Source organism: Colius striatus, chromosome 3 (genome assembly GCF_028858725.1).
Source record: "Colius striatus isolate bColStr4 chromosome 3, bColStr4.1.hap1, whole genome shotgun sequence".
NCBI classification, from domain to species: domain Eukaryota; kingdom Metazoa; phylum Chordata; class Aves; order Coliiformes; family Coliidae; genus Colius; species Colius striatus.
Genome location: NC_084761.1, coordinates 36,892,195 through 36,907,878, shown reverse-complemented (window position 1 = coordinate 36,907,878; position 15,684 = coordinate 36,892,195). Strand labels below are relative to the sequence as shown.

At 38.8% G+C, this 15,684-nt stretch overlaps 1 protein-coding gene across 4 annotated transcripts in view; it reads left to right on the top strand.

The window, feature by feature from the left end:
• The window catches only part of WDFY3 (WD repeat and FYVE domain containing 3), a 182,851-nt gene that overhangs the window by 17,023 nt on the left and 150,144 nt on the right, over positions 1-15,684 (top strand). The window lies entirely within an intron of this gene.

The window sequence follows — 15,684 nt, the reverse complement described above, 5'->3', positions numbered from 1 at the left end:
CTGCAATACTGTACATCTTGATATTTCTGCTTCTCTTCAAGGAGAGCTGCAGATTCCTACACCTGTTGTTAGAAGTGAACTGTACTGAGCACACAGGATACTGCTTGGAGTTCTAGGGGTGAGCAGAGAACTAATATTTGTTCTGTCTGCACAGTTGTGAATTTAGCAGTGTTCTGGATGCTAGCTAGAAAATGACAACAGGGAATAAAATGGCCGAGAGAGCCGTCTTAGCATTATTGTTGTGATTTTGTTTTGAGTGGTTTTTTTCTTATTTTCTGAAGTGCCATGGAGCCTCTGGGTTTTTGCTGGATGGCTTTCAGGATTTGGCAGCAATGACATGTACTTCCACGTCCAAAGCAATTCAGGAGTATTGCTGCATCACGTCTTTGCTGACTCTGCAATGCAGCAGCTTTGGGCTGTGAGCCCAAATCATGGTGGGAAGATAAAAACCCTCTGACCTGAAGGTAAGAAAAACCAAATGGACAAGACTTACAGCTGAATGCAATTTCTGGATGAGATAAACCTTTTGTTCTTTTGGTCCAAGTCCTTAACAAGAGGGCTATAATTGGGCTAGAATCTTTATGGATTCAGTGCTGGCAAGCTAAAATTCTGCTGCCTTGTAATCAGCATGCAGTACCTTCACAATCTTTCACTCTTGAGTCAAATCTCACTTTCACTCTTTGTACAATGCCACAGCATACAGGTCTGCACCATACATAACCACACAGGAAAACCTCTTTCCTGCTCATTCTTCTGTGATGTGTCATTCCTCGTAGATTGATTTGTCTTTATTTCTCTTACGAATATTTTGCCAATTCTGCTGAAAAAAATATGCAAAATATCCAGTTATTGAATTAGATTTGCTCATGTTTGGAATTTTTTGGTGGCTTATGGTTCTGGTTCAAATGTCATGATAGCCATGGAATTCAACAAAGTTCTGCAACACCAGGAGAGGTCAGTTTCACACAACTTAACCTTAGAGACGGCTTTCTCCTGCTCAAACTTCTTGTCTGAGAGCAGGGCTGGAAAAGCCAGGTGGTAAATTCTTGTGGCTTTGCACTGGTGTTAGGACATGTCGCTCTTAGGGGAAATAAGATGTTTTTACTAAGAGTTAACACAGAATTCCATGTTTTATGTTACAGTAAGCTAAAAAGTACCATTTGAAAATACAGAGGACCTTCTTCAGAGCAGGATTTTAAAGCATGGTATTTAATTTATTAGCTGCTTTGCGCTAAAAGGACTCTTTTATTGCTTATTTGCTTTCCCCAATGAGAAGAAGGGTGGACATTGTGTAACTTCTCAGGCAGCAGCAATTATGCAACTGATCCTGTTATTGTGGAGCCAAAGTCCTTCCTAGTCCCTGAGCACCAGCTGTTTGTGTTCTGATTGCTGGGTTTTTTTTCTTCCTTTTCTTCCCCCTGCATGCCCCCCCCCCCCCCCCCCCCCGCCTTTGTTTGTGAACACGTTATTTCTTTCCTGTGTTGCTGTTTCCTTCTCTCTCCAGTGCCATGACTCCAGTGAGGTGGTGCTCATTTGCCTTTATTCTTCAATTCAGTATGCTGCAAAATCAAACTGCCCTTGTGTATCACATGAAATATGAAATGTATAGAGAAAATCTTTTTTCAGGAGAAGTAGAATTGTTTGATGTTTTATGGGTATATAAGAAAAGGTGTTTGTTTGGATGAAACAAAATGTTATTGCAAATGGCCTTTGAAGCTAAGGTCAAAAGTTACAAGTTCATATTCTCATGATATTAGAAGCATGTAAAATATGGATTTGGTTGGCTTTTTTTTTTTCTTCTTTAAAAGGATGAGCCTGGGAGAAATTGTAGTTCCACTTCCCACCCTGATTCACCAAATAAAATATAGTACCCCTACATAAAAGATGAGGCAGCTGTAAATCTCATGCTTTTACAGCCAAGTGATCTCACTGCAGTGTAATAAAGGCAGTCAATATATTGTAAAAATTCTGTATGTCTTGCCCTCTTCACACTTCATTTTCAGTTCAATTTTATGTCATGCTGTTTCCCTTTCAGGTTGCATGTCTTTGTATGAGCTTAAGTGACTGTAGACAGTCTGTCTTGATCCAAAAACCTGCTTGGACAACACTGAGTGATGACTCAAGAGATGGTAGATTTTTAGACTGCAACACCATTCTCTGGTTGAAGATGAATCACCTGAGTATGCTGTGTACAAGTCGCAGTAGAGGAGAAATAACAGTTATCTGTGATACCATACTATTTGCTACACTGCCTGGATTTCAATGCCACAGGTGATCTGTATTGGTCATAAATAGGCTCTAGCGCTTAGTGTCCATTATCATAAAATAAATTAGGGATAAGAGTTTAAGGTCCTTTTTTTAGTTTGTAAGTGTCACAGTAAACAAGTTGTAGGGAATGCAAAGGATGCGTTTTCTTGTTCACAGTGTCTTTACTGCAGATCAGCTATTTGGGGAAATGGCAAGTTATCTTAGGATTTGTAAAAGTTCTGTCATTTGTAAGAAATTGCGATTTTTTTGGTCGGAGCTATTTTTGTTGGTATTTCTTTTCCATCAGTGACAATATGCCTCAGTCTGCTTGAGATAGACCGGGCATATTGAAGACGTTCTCTTTCACAACTGAAAGACTGGATGTGTAACGTGTGTGTTTCAATCTGTCTACTTGTCCCTCTACTCCCTGAGTTTTTCATGTCAATAGCATTGAGTTCTTGTTTAGAAGATAGTGTTTCTCAAATACAGCCTTGCCCAGCTATGTGTGTTCAGTTCATTTTTTATAGCCTTATTTGTCACTGAGTTATTTGATTATTTCTATTGTTGGTGAAGGTTCAGCTAGAGTTCATACCTCAGCCCCAAAGTTCTGGCATTATGAATGCAATTGTACTTCATCAGAGCTCGTGATACTGGGGAAGCTCAGAAAGTAATGATGAGGAGTAGATTGCAAAGATTTTTCAGGAAAAATACGCCAAAATCAACAAAACATCTAGATGTCATGGGTGACTGTCACCATGGTAATCGAGATGATCTGGTTTAATGTAGAGATCCCAGAACTAATACTTGTGCAAGGCCCTTAACTTCTTTGAGAATTTTGAAGTTGTTCTTCAGACTGTCTCAGCCATGGGGTTCTGTGATCCTAATCCCAGAGTTCTTCTCAGTGCCTGCAGAACTTCTCCAAGCTAGATTTCTGCAGATTTTGGGAACTGTCACCTCTAGCCATGAGTTTTTTGCAGGGTTTTGCTTGTTTGTTTAAAATAAATAGTGCAAGGGTTTTGGAAATCAATGTGTAATTTACTAGCTGACTTGTAAAGGTCAGAGACTTGCCTCCAAACACTTCAGAAAGCATCAGGTAATGACCTTGCATAAAGCATCTCTGTATCAAATTTGTGTATGTGATATTTTCCAGTACCAAACCAAACAGTTCACTGTACCAAAGACAGTGAAGTGAGAGGCAATACACATGGCTTAACCTGGACTTGAGAAGTATATCAGAAGTTTTTTTAAATACAAATCAGTTAGTTCTGGAATTTGCCCAAGAACTTATTTGAATTCCAAAGTAATAATGATTCTTTAAAAATGTACAGTAGAGCAATTTTGTCTGCTGCAGGAAAAAGGTGGTTATTTGAACCATTGTGTTCTTGGGATATTTAGTTTCCCTCCATATCTCTCTGATTTGTACATGTACTTCTTGCAATTGATTCATCCAGTGTGAGGCAATATGATCCTCAAGAAGGATTTAACAACTTTTTTGCAGTTTCAGTGAATGTATGTATAACTTGGCATGTGACTCCAGTTTTAGTGGTGTGTTTGATGAGATCCGGTATGGATTAGTAACTTAAGAGGCTTTTTTTTTCTTCCTACTGGTTTCCAAAATAGTCAGCAGTTGAGCTGGAAATCTTAGAAATGGAATAGTTTTGTTGCTGCTTCAGAGAAAAGTTTTTGTCTTTTTCGTTTTGATTTGACTTTTTTTCCTTTTGAATCTGGTGTTTTCTCTTTCAAGTTGCAGATGCCTAAATCTCCCTTTCTCTTTTTGAGCCTTAGCACATTGTTGAGTTTGGTTATTGGGGAGTTAATTTTCTGTTGAAGGTATTGGAAAATGGTAATTCTACATGTGCTTCTATTAAGTTGCAGGTGAGGGTTGGTGCCAATTTAGAATAGTGTTAGGAACACCCTGTATGAATTTAGTAATTTTCTTGAAGAGTTTCTTGATTGATTTGTTTCCTCCTATCAAGTGCTGTTTGGATTTTCTACATAACTGTTAACGACATATCCATGAAATGTTAAAAGAGAATTCAACCTAATGTGTCCATTGGATCGTTACTCTTACAAGAGTAAATCTCTGTTGAGTTACCTGGTAAGGAGAGACTTGAGAAGAATTTTAATCGAGTGGTATTTGGTCATCCTAGTTAAAGGCTGTTTACACTTCAAATCTTTGTGAGGAAGAGAACTGAGGTGGTAGTTTTATTGCAAAGAAGCCAAAATATTATTGCAGAAATTAGTTTTTCTAAAGAAATAAATTCCAACTTGATACCTCCTGACAGACCAGAATGGCAATATGAAAATCTCTAGTGTTAAGAAGTAGAAAAGCAAGCATACAAGTCTAGTACCTTGATTAAGCTTTCTTTTAAAAAGGGTAGTGAAGTGCCTATAAAATAGGAAGGTGGTGACATCAGTAAGCTTAGTGACTTTTCTTACGTGGTGTTTTCTGATTCTGTGATACCTTTCTTGAGCTTAAATTTACATAAAACTCAGTTTGTAAACATGATTATTCTGGTACCTTACAGTGTTCACCGGTACTTCTCTTTCTATCATAGTGAACCTAAAGACTTCTAATTGTGTTGTGAAAAGCCAAATTTCTTCACAATAACACCATATAAACTTCAGGTTTTTTTACGATTATTTTAATGACATGGGCAGCATGCCAAATACGCCATTTCTTTACAGAATTGGTAGGAACCTACAGTCATCAAATTACGATTAATTAAGTGGTGTCTTTATTGATAATTTTCAAACTAACTGTAAGGACACTTTTATTTTCCTCTGAAAAACAATCCAAACAGAAAAAAAGAACAATTTAAATAGTGTTAACACACAGCTTATATACCTCATCAGGTTTTAGCTTTCTTTTACCTTCATTTTCACTTATTCCTTATGTAGTAGAATGAGAATAAAATTTTGTTGAGGGAGATTGCTTATTTTTCTTGTTTGGTTGATTTTGGTTGGTTGGTTTTTAATTATGGGCATATTTTTTGTACTTTTTTACACTGGTACAAAGAATTTTAGCCAGCATCATGTTTTTTCTGATGTATTCTGATATTTCTAGTGAAGAATTTTCAAGTAGCTTTACCCTTGCAATAGGAAAAATAATTGTGACCAACTTAGATGGCAATTAATGTGAGAGTACTGGGATTTTTTTCATTTGATAAGTACTTTAAACAGATAGTAGATGAAGAAATTGTAAAAGGAATTGTTGGTAGCTCACAGTCAGAGGAAGAGATTCTTCAAATTATCTTCTTAGCAAGCTACGTAAGAATGTGTTAAGAGGAAGGAAATATCAAGCTGTATGATCAAATAGCTGCTTCCTAAATATTGTCACCTCTCCCTTCGTCAGCAGAAAAGCCCAAACCAAACAACCCTCCTCACCTCAAAACAACCATACAAAAAGTCCAGACAGAAACTTAAAATTAATGCATATGAAAACTCAAACTATAAATATACTAGAAATGTGTAGTAATAAAGATATTTTTCTGTGCCCATGGTAACGGGGAGAACTGTATGATTGTGGAAAATTAGTTTAAATTATGATCCATCAATACTTTCCTCAAGATACTTCTTCATGGTTGACTATAAAGACCTCACATTCAGGTTGCTTGATGGCTTTGGAGATGTTGTAATTTGTGTCAGCAAGTGACATTTCCTGAAGTCTTTCAGTGTCTTTTAATACTTTTTTTTTCCCTGTGTGTGTTAAAACAGCCATTTGAAATGATCTAGATGTGAAATTTGCTTCCTACAGAGTCTTTTTACAGATCTTGCACTTTGATGGGAAAACATATTCACCCATGGTTTTCATGTAAAATCTTCATGTCTGAAGTCTTGTCAGGACAGGTTCTTTTTGTGTGGAGTACGGGCTTGGACAGAAAGAAAACACTGATAACTAAATCTGTTATCTAGATACTTCAGCTTTCAGCTCTTTAGGATTGCTAGACAATACATTACAGTGTAAATTGGAGGATAAAAATGGATATTATTTAATGTTCTGAATCTGACTCAAGTTAGTAATGATCAGGAGTGTGTATTATGAGATGTCTTAATTGGCCTATGAGCTCTCTCTTGGATCTAGCATCTTGGAAGAAAAATGCCATGAATGAATTGAGCAATGAAAGGATTGTCTGGGGAGACACTGAGGAAAGTTGGTTTGAATTTTGAATGTGAATTTAACAGCACAAAATTCACTGTGTGGAAATATTTTAAATATGCAGTCAATTATCTGTGATACCTGAATAAATTAAAGTCCATGACTTGAGTGTTCTGTTGAGCAATCCCAGTTGCAAAGTCAAGTCATTTTGAGAAAAGAGATGTGACCCAGAGACCCTCTGAGAACAGTAATGTTTAATTTAGCAGACAGGAAAGAATTTCTTGGCATACATGCACATCAGGGCTTTGAGTCCAAGGTTGCTGACCAGAAAAGAATTCTTACAGAACAGAAATAGCTAGCTGGAAACTCAGAAATGAAAGCTTTTGCAAATGAGTTTCTTCTGATCCCTGGGAATACCTGGACGTTGTCTGTGCAGCTTGCAGCCTAAAAAGAATGTGCTTAGCCCAGGGCAGGACGACTGGTGAGAAATGTGTGCAGCCTGGCTGGCCAGTTACCTGGAGGGCTCTTTCCTCCTTGGCTGTTGCCCTTATTTTCCTTTTACTCAACACATACTAGGCAAGTGACTCGGTGCTGTGTATGTTGTGAAGCCTTATTCTAGGCACGAGGATGCGTTTAGGACATGGATGTAAGATAGAGACGCTGACCAGGAAGCATGACTACCTCTCTGTTATCTGTGGGGCAGTTTCTCCATGTTTCAGATGGACAAACCTGTTGCAGAGGGACAAAAAACATATTCACAGATGCAAGAGCTAACTTGATAAAAGGTCAGCTTTTGCCCTCATGGAAGTGTTACCTCAAGTACCATGCTATTTGCACCATGCAAATAGCTGTGCTCTTGCCAAAGGCAGCTCACCATGGCAGTACCCTGGACTCAACCACCAAAATGTTGTTGTGCCATGCCATAGTTCTTATGAACCTTGGTAAGGAAGAATTGTTGGCACGGGTCAAAATGTTAACACTGCACTGGGAGTATTTGGAGAAAACATTGTCGGAGGACTCGTGCTGCAGGACATGATAGCAGGAACAGCTCTTGAGGAATTTGCTTGGATCTTCTAGGACTGGATGCAAGTCAAATGCAAAAGATTCTGCTAGTCAGGAGGCCTGTACGCTTGGGAGAGCCTCTGCCCAACATGTCCTAGAGTATATCTGCTTTCTGTTCTTTTTCCTTCTGTTTTTCATTTACTGCAGACTTAGTGACTGTGATATTGGCCCTCAAGCAGATGCTGCGGGAGAAAATTATGTCCACTGATGGAAAGGTTACCTTTCCCATCGTAAAGCAGCAGAATAGACAGGATGCTGAAGGTTGTTGATCAGAGTTAAAAGAATACATGCAGTTGAGAGATTTGGGAAAGCAGAGCAGTAAGTCAACTGACTTGTAATTTCACATGTAGAAATGAAATGTTTGGATTAATATTTACTATATATATTGGGGAAAAGAGCCTGTCGAGATCTCTTAGGTTGCAAGAAACCTTGGCAGGCCTGTAGCTGAACCAGCTATGAGATGGGACCAAGTTGCACTTGACTTGATCCTGTCACCTCTTGAAAACCTCCAAGACTGGAGGCAGCACAGCATCTCTGTGCCCCATTTTGATGCCTCTTTGTCTTTGGTGGGGGCAAAAAGCTTTATATGCAGCCTGAATCTGTCTCCTGTATCAATTTATGCCTGTTTTCTCTTGTCTTCCTGCCATGCAGTGCAGAAAAGCTTGACTTGGTCTTTGGTTTGTAGTAGCCTGTGGCACCTTTTAATATAGGTCAGGCTTCAGTTCTTGTTAGGAAATTGTAACTTTGTGATTAATTTAAGTAATGAATATGAGCTTGGAATTAATGACAGAGATAGCATAGTGATATATTGATTACATAGTGCAATGTAACATCAGTGGGTCTATATTGGGCAAGCTAGCCTGTAGAAACTAATTAAGAAAAAAAAATCATTATTTACTTTTGAGTATATTATTTGGAACAACTTACACACTTGACTTTTTAAAAGAAACAAATAACTATCCTGCCACCACTGAGGCAACTGAACACATTACTTAAAATTATGTTGCAGGCCTCCAAATACCATTGAGGTAGCTGATTGGTTCTTAAGAATGCCAGAGCATCTGTCCTGTAGGGAAGTACCTGACCTTTGGATTTCAGAATTTTAGATACTGGTGATTTAGATAAGTAGGGTTTGTCTCTGTATCCAGACGGTTTTATTCATTTCTGTGGAGAGCTAAAGAACTAGAAAAGGCATTAGCTTCCTGAAATAAACAGAGAACCTCTCTCTGTTATTCTGGATTTTTTTTCTGAGTTGATGAATAAAGTGTTATGTGTGTTCACGAAGGTTCATGAGTAAAAAATACACTCTCAATATTTGAATGTGTATTTGACTGATCTGATCAAGGATCCTGTCTTTTGATTTTTGATCAACTTTTAAAGTATGTATACAGTCACTAATTATTATTTTAGAAGAGATGACTGCTGTAGAAAGCTTGACCATCCCTATCCTCTTGGAGTTGCACAGGGATAAGATCAGAGGCTCTGGACACAAGTAGCAACAAAGTACTTTACAACTGGAATAAAAATTTACAGAGTGAAGATAGTCAAACACTGGAGTTGGTTTCTCAAAGATGAACAGGATTTCCACTGTTGCAGAGTCTCAGAAATCACCTGAACTTCTGAGCGACCTGATCTAAGCTGACCCTGTGCTGAGCAAATGTTAGATCACGTGACCTTCATAAATGCCATCCAGCCTATACCATTCTGTGCTTACATATAAACAACAGGCTGCCCAGGGAGGTTGTGGAGTCTCCTTCTCTAGAGGCTTTCAAAATCCACCTGGATGCGTTCCTGTGTGACCTGATGTAGGTGATCCAATCTACTTTGGCAGGGGCATTGGACTAGATGATCTCTAGAGGTTTCTTCCAACCTCTACCGTTCTATGACTCTATGAAAGTGCTGTAATATTAAGACACAATTACTTAATTTGAAACCTTCTATAAAAAAAGATAATGCTTCTTATCAAGCGATTTAGTTGATGAAATGTTATGCCACAGGTGACCTGCAAGTCAGTTCAGCATACCTAGTTAGGGAGCATCTTGAATTTGACACTGCTAGGTTGCTGTTTATTTTTACAAGAAGCACCTTTCTTTGCTGTTAAGAGCAGGAGACTGTTTATAGATAGTTGTGGATTAATGCATCCTTGGCAAAGAATTCTGTAAATGCAGAATTGAGTACAGTAGATGAGAATATTCTGAAGACAGCTTGAAATAAATTTTACTAATTTATTTAAATGTGCATGATTTTGATGGTTCATTTGGAGGGGGAATTAGCATTTATTTCCATTTGGAGCATCAATTATAATAGTAGATATTATCAAAGCTTGCAAATTTAATTAGGAAGTAATTAAAGAGCGAAACAACATCAAGTGTGTACGAAAATCTTCTTGTTCCTTTTTCAGTCTAATTTTGACCTGACTTAACATAAATTCACAGTTTATGGAGCACTTCTTTTCAGTGACACAAAAATCAGGAATTGCATTAAGTCTTCCTGACTCTTCCAAATGACTGTGTAACACTGAAGCAAGACTTGGGCTCTTCAACAGAGCTTGCCAGCAGTAAATGAAACAAGAAATATTTCCTTGACTTTCATGTCTTGCTTTAAAAACGCTTGAGTTGTTGCAATTAAACTTGTCTTGCTTTTGAATTCTACCCAATGCCAAATTGTTTAAGTTATTTTTGATGTTCTGTCTCTCTGTGTATTGCATGCTTCTGGAGGAGACATGAATGCAGCTGCAGCTCTAGCAGTTTCTCTATGTAATGTCTCTATTTATTGTATTGATTGGCACTTTACATGCATTCCTTCTCAGATTCTTCTCAGTATAGCAAGGTATTATCTGAAATGCAACCTATTAAAGACTAGAATTTTTCAGGTAAGAAGAGACTACCCATAAAATCACAGAATGGTAAGGGTTGGAGACCATCTAGTCCAAACCCCCTGCTAAAGCAGATCAACCTAGATCAAGTCACACAAGAACACATCCAGGCACGTTTGAAAACCTCCAGAGAAGGAGACTCCACACACTCCCTGGGCAGCCTGTGCAAGGGCTCCCTCGCCGAAGCGGTGAAATAATTTTTCCTTATGTTTAAATGGAACTTCTTGTATTCCAGCTTCTTTCCATTGTCCCTAGCATAGTCACCAGATACAACAGAAAAAAGTTATGCCTCAACCTCCTGACATCCACTATTTAGATGTTTGTAAATATTAATGAGATCCCCCTGCAGTCTCTTCTTCTCCAGGCTAAACAGCCCCAGTTCCCGCAGCCTTTCCTCTTAAAGAAGATGCTTCAGACCCCTGATTATCTTGGTGGCTCTGCTCTGGATTCTCTCCAGAGGTTCTCTATCCCTTTGGAGCTGGGGATCCTGGAACTGGACACAGTACTGCAGATGAGGCCTCACTAGGGCAGAGCAGAGGGGGAGGAGAACCTCCCTTGGCCTGCTAGCCACACTCTTCTTGATGCATCCCAGAATGGCATTGGCCTTCTTGGCCACCAGGGCACATTGCTGGCTCATGATTAGTTTATTATCAATCGGGACTCCCAGGTCTCTCTCTGCAGAGCTGCTCTCCAGCAGGTCAGTCCCCAACCTGTACTGATGCAGGAGGTTCCTCTCTGCCCAACTCTCAAGGTAGTCAGGATCTTTCTGAATGACAGCACAGCCTTCTGGTGAGTCAGGCAGTTCTCCCAGTTTGGTGTCATCAGTGAACTTGCTTAGGGTCCACTCTATCCCTTCATCCAGGTCGTTGATGAAGATGTTGAACAAGACTGGCTCCAAAACTGACCCCTGTGGAGCATCACTGACCACAGGCCTGCACTGATCACCACCTTCTGAGCTCTGTCATTCAGCCAGCTCTCAATCCATCTCACTGTCAACTCATCCAAGCCACACTGCTTGAGCTTTCTGATGAGGATGTTACGGAAGACAGCGTTAAAAGCCTTGCTGAAGTCAAGGTAGATGACATCCGCTGCTCTCCCCTCATCTAGCCAGCCAGTTATGCACTCATAGAAGGCTATCAGGTTGGTCAAACAGGATTTACCCTTGGTGAAGCCATGTTGACTCCCGCTGTCATCCTTCTTACCCTTTTTGAAAACTGGAGTGACATTGTCTTCCTCAATTTCTCTCTGATATAGCATATAAACGGGTTTTGTAACTTTGGAAAACACAGAAACAGATAGGAATATGACTGGTTAGGCCTGAATAGATTTCTGTTGAATACTTGTGACATGTAGCACAGAAGAAACCTAATGGTCTTTTAGGACTTTGATTTTTTTTAATATTCTGATGGCACCAGTGTGGTATGTGGAAACTTGATAAACATCAAGTTTATCAACAGAGGAATACTTGCAAAATGTCATAAATGAGAGGAAAGCAGCTAAGTTGAAAGTCTGCATAGCATTTGTATTTCTTGTTCAGAAATTAGATTTTCAAAAGAGCAGACTTTCTAGTGTTGCTTTATTAATTTGCTTTTTTTCAGTAACCAAGTGGTTTGTCATTGTTGAAATTTGTTATTCAGCACTTCTGGTAGCATGTCCAGTGAAGATAGCAATCAAATCGTATCTGATTTGTTAAACTCTCCAAACAGTGCCTGCAAATTGAGATAGTTGAAACAAAATCAGAGACCTAACTAAAACTCCTAGTAGGATGCAGGAGTGCAAATTTTTTATGTTACAGTGAGCAAATTATTTAAATGACAAGGTCAGAGTAGTAATGGCAGCTAAAAGAAATTAGTCATACAAATATATTATTAGAAATCAATGTAAACTTACCAGCATCAGTTCTCAAGAAAGTTTGGATAGGCAGTAGTCAAAGTTCAATTGACTATATCCTTTATCTTTACAAAAAGATGTTTCTAATGAAAAAGTGCATTTATTGAAAAATATATACTGACTCAATCTATTACACAGTTAAAAAAACCCAAGAGCTTTTATTCATTTAATGGAAAAATATTTTATAATCTTGTGTAATTGTACAAACTGCATAAATAAACTCTTAAAGAAATGATTCTAGGTTGGAACTTGTCTGAAAAAGAAAATATCTGTTGAACTTGATGGTAAGTGCTGTGAAGTGTCACTTATATTTTCATTGGTCATGCTTAAGCTGGACACCCTACTATTATGTTTTGAAAAAATAGTTGCAAATAAGATGTTCTAACACTTTGAATCAAAGGAAGTCCTTCAGTGCAGCAGGGAGCTTTATGTAAGCCATGGGTGGGGGTAGTTTTGTTGAAGTGAAACTTGTGTTCTGAATGACACTTGATTTCTTGAAGATAATAGATGTAGCTGCTGCCAGAGTTTACTCACAAAAATGAAATGACTCAGACCGGGAGCCAGCAGTGTGGCTTCTCAGTTATGCCTGTGTCTGCTGAATCACACATTACCTGTGTGTACATTAGTGCAGATGTATTCTAGTGGATGGGGAATCATGATGGTATTTGTTTTGTACAGCAAGTGGATACATGGCAGCTCTTTTTTTTTTATATTTATTACTTGTCATTTACTTTTTAATGGGGTAATTGCCACTTGATATGCTCTTCAGTGAGAAGACACCCAATACAGAATGGGAAGTTTGGTTCTTCACTATCCTTCTTTCCCATTATGGATTTCAGCAGCTCCCTGCATAGGGGGAACTGAAAATGGGAAGGTCATCAGCCAGAGAGCAAGGTGCTACGAGTCTTTTTGCTTTGTGTCTGGAAAGGCATGGTTTGATTCAGAGTGAATTTCTGTTCCTTTCTGCACCTTTTCAGTGGACAGAGATGTGTAAGGCCACTGAGTCTTTTATGTGCCTTCATGCCACCTGGAAGTATGTTGTCCCTGTGGATGGTCAGGAACCTAGTTTGGGTGACGAGACAGTGAATGTCCTAGGAAGTCTTCTAGGGAAGGTAAATTTGAGTCTTGATTGTTTGGAAAACATAGATCTTTTCTTCAAGCATGAAGAGCAAGAGTTTTGGTTTTGACATTGAACAAGCCAGTATATTTCTCAGAGGCGTTTCTCCTTTACAGTGGAGATTGGATTAAGCAGGAGATAACTAACTTATGCCACTCCTTGATACTGACAAGCAGGGGTTCTTCTTTCTCAGAACTTACAGCAGTTTTTTGGTCTGAGTGTAGCACAGTAAAAGGACACACCACCTGCCATTTCTGCTTCTGAGCTTTCACTGGGCTAGGGGATGCGAGGAGGCTTGTGTGTCACTTCAGTTGTCGCGCATGCTTCCAGAGTTTTGCTGTTTGTGAGCAGTGGGTTGAAAACTAAGCTATTTTGTTACTCCAGTTGTATTTCTTTGGAAGATGTCAGTCTTTTAGGATATTCAAAATTGAAAATTACTTCCTTTTTCTCATTACTGTAGTACAAATAGGATGTACTATTGACTTTGCAGCCACTTTTGGTAACTCAGCTGGTGATCACAAGGAGAATTTAAGCTTGGACAATACAAGATTGGTTCATGTAAGTAAGGAATGGTTTATTTTTGACACCAATGAAGGCATTTAGTTCTTGTTAACTATATTTAAACAACACCTCCTGCCCCCTCTGTGTTAATTTGTTTTGAGATTGCAAGTTCAAGTTTTCTTCAGGGTTTCATTTTCCAATGATGTTTTCTGCAATTTTACCTGGAGAAGATGCTAATATCACCTTTTGATTTCTGCTAAAGTAAGCTTGTGGATTTTGAGTGCTTGTGTTGTAGCTTGTCATTTAAGCTTTGCAAATACAGTAAGTGTTAATTAAGTCTGGCTGAACTGCAGTCTGATTGGAGCCCATACCTGAGACTTCCATTGTCTATATTTGAAAATAAAAATGGTATTGTTTTGAACCTGAAAGATTGTTGGTGATAAAGTTCTTCATAGAGTGAAATGCAATTCAGGGTAACAGAAATTACAATTTTCTGTTTGTGTTGAGGTTTACTGCCAAACTAATCCCAGTAACTGCTCCCTTGACAAAAGGACTGTTTGTTTTTCCTCTTAGTTTAAATAAATATTTACTTACTTCTACAGAGGTAAAAATACAAGTGCTGACTCACCTTCTTGTATTTTTGAGTTTCACAGTCCAATTTCTACTGTTTCACGTGTTTGGTGCACACGCAGTATTTTGCACTGGTTCCCGACTCCTTAGTTTTTCCCATGAACAGTTGTAGGATAATGAGGTGAAAGTGAGGGGAGGGACAAGAAAGGTAGAAGCAGAAGATGACGGCTTTTCACAGGCATGTCGTGTTGTGTAAGGCAAGGATACTGTAAGGTTGTTCTCTGGTATTGATGCTCCTGCATGTCAGCATATGCCTAGGGCCTGGGAAGAACCTGGACTTTGGCACTGACAAAGAGGGATCTGAGATGCCACATAAATCATGGATGTGGATGCAGTAACGTGCATGAGGCTGAGTTTTAGGATATATGCATTTATCTAATTTAGTTTAATTGTGGGAGCTAATCTCCTGAGAAAATGATTCTAAGTGGATGCTGTGTGGCCTGTGGGTAGGAGAGGTATATGAGTTGAAGTAGCAAAGATGCTGTTGAGAACAGTAGTAGGATGAGTGCCTGAGTGGATGGATCCCTCTGGAAATCAGTCTTTTTCCTGTTGTCCTGGGTGCTGGAGGGTGTTGGTATATTTTTCTAGTTGGTTACTCAGATGCTGTTACCAATTTCCTAGATTAAAATAGGATTATTCTTTTGAAAACCAGACTTTGTTCAACACATTAGGGCCCATAGTCTTACTATGAAATAAACACAGTTTTAAAACCCTGGAAGGTCTCAAGTGACACACTTTTTAATTGATTTCCCTTCTGTGTCCTAGGGTAGCAGAGTGTTTTAAGGTTGGGGAGAATGGAACTGGAAGAGAACTTCTTGCTTTGGCTGTTAATGCTGAACTCTTGCACTTGCCAGCAAGTTATTTAAGTTGTTAGTGCATACAACAGCTTTGTAACAAGATGTTTTATTGTTACTAAGCTCCGCAACATCTCTCTGATCAAGTTTCTCATATTAGTACCATCTCTCTCACAAAGCCTTTCTAATGTACATGATACTGTGTTGCTTTGAGATGTTGATTCCCCCCCCCAAATCTTCCCTGCTCCTTTTAATGTACAAAATAGTAAATCAACAAGCCATGTGAATTATATTACAGAGTTTTCCCAATATCTTTAGATGTGCCTGTACTGTGTAGTTCACCTGAAATACTGGTGATGAAAGGGGCTGACTGAAAATCAGAGGTAAAAGAATGGTCTGCCATCTTATGGCTAATGAACTAAGGTGCAGCCTTCCACCAAAGTGTACCTATTTGTTTGCTAGGTTGAAC